This window comes from Bos mutus, chromosome 3, assembly GCF_027580195.1.
Source record: "Bos mutus isolate GX-2022 chromosome 3, NWIPB_WYAK_1.1, whole genome shotgun sequence".
Taxonomy (NCBI): Eukaryota; Metazoa; Chordata; class Mammalia; order Artiodactyla; family Bovidae; genus Bos; species Bos mutus.
In genome coordinates, this window is record NC_091619.1 from 79017140 (window position 1) to 79018733 (window position 1594).

At 40.6% G+C, this 1594-nt stretch overlaps 1 non-coding gene across 1 annotated transcript; it reads left to right on the top strand.

Annotated features, from left to right (window-relative positions):
• The first annotated feature begins 585 nt into the window (after nucleotides 1–585).
• TRNAS-GGA (transfer RNA serine (anticodon GGA)) lies at nucleotides 586–657 on the top strand. Its single transcript has one exon. It is a non-coding gene; the product is annotated as a tRNA-Ser (tRNA).
• Nucleotides 658–1594: the final 937 nt, after the last annotated feature.

A 1594-nucleotide genomic window follows, 5' to 3' on the forward strand; every position in this document is an offset into this window, starting at 1 on the left:
TTTGTGTTTATTTTTCTTATTGTTTGTATTCATTTATTCAATGAATATTTACAAATATAAGAGCATAATAGTTACTTCATAATAGTTACTTCAAGGGAAGTAACTATTTCTTATTAATGCTGTCCCAACATCAAAAAACAATGATGAACATAGTAGGTAATCAATATGTATTTATCGTTGCTTTATTAGTAACATTTCATTACCTATTAATGGTTATGAACAGGTAGGCAATGGCTGGTGGGAAGTATATTCTCAGGGTCTGTCAGGTAAACAAACTACTCTAGGTATTTCAGGTTGGAAAAGAATTTAATCTAGGGAGATAGAGGCCTACACAGCTATTGGAAGGGCTGGGGCAAGGATAGGGAAGGCTAGCGCTCACTGTCAAGGAATCTCTAAGTAAGTGTAGGAATTTGCACTTTCATGATCATAGCTGATCTTCAGGGGAACTTGCATTTGCTTACTATCATGCAATATTCTTTGAAGGGCTAAAAACTCAAGTGATGAGATAGCTAAAGTTTGAAAAAGAATTACTAGTCTTACCTTCAATAACATTAACTATTAGCAGTCATTGTTATCCATAGGGCTTCCCTGGTGGCTCAGAGGTTAAAGCGTCTGCCTGGAATGCAGGAGACCTGGGTTCAATCCCTGGGTTGGGAAGATGGCAGAGTCATTCTGATTATTGGTTTCAGAATTCTAAAAACCTAGGTGTGAGAAGGAAATGGCAACCCACTCCAGTGTTCTTGCCTGGAGAATCCCAGGGACGGGGGAGCCTGGTGGGCTGCCGTCTCTGGGGTCACACAGAGTCGGACATGACTGAAGCGACTTAGCAGCAGCAGCAGGTGTGACTATCTGGTCTGTGACCTTGAGGAAGCTATTTAACTTTTCTACTTCTTAATTTCTCATCTGTAGGATGGGAATCATAGATTCTCTCTCATAGGCTGCTTGTGAAGATTAAATGAAGCTAAACATATAAAATACTCAGCAAAAGGCTGGGAATACTTAAGAAGTGGAAACTATTTGTATTCAATATTGTGTGTGTGTGTGTGTGAAGTTGCATATTTATCACCTGGGCAATTTAAAATTGCCATTTCCCTAACTACCCCTATTGTTTATTTCAGAGTGACATAAAAACTGGTGATCTCTTAACGGCCACATTATAGACCACAGTTACCAAATAGAAAACACCAAGCCGTCTGTTGAGGAAAATGGAGGTCGCCCGATCTGAAGCCTTTTGGATCACTTCTTCCCCAGGTAGTTGGTTCATCGCTGTCATCATGGCAGGGGAGCCATACAGCAGGTGATTAAGTCATCCCATTTTAGACTCTTTTCTCAGGAATGCTCTCTGTCGGTACAGTCTGCATTTTGATTGGCACTTCTTCAGGTCGGACACGACTGAAGCGACTTAACAGCAGAATGTCCTCACACCATTACCAGTTGTCAGATACTTTGAATATCAACCTCTAATTTCTACAAGCCCTGGCAGCACCAACCCAGCGCTCATAACAATACAGTCCCCTCTGGTTATGGTTCATGGTATCACTTCTTTAAAAATTGTTCTTCTAGAGATAGTTACTTTCAACAATGGGGTTCCAAA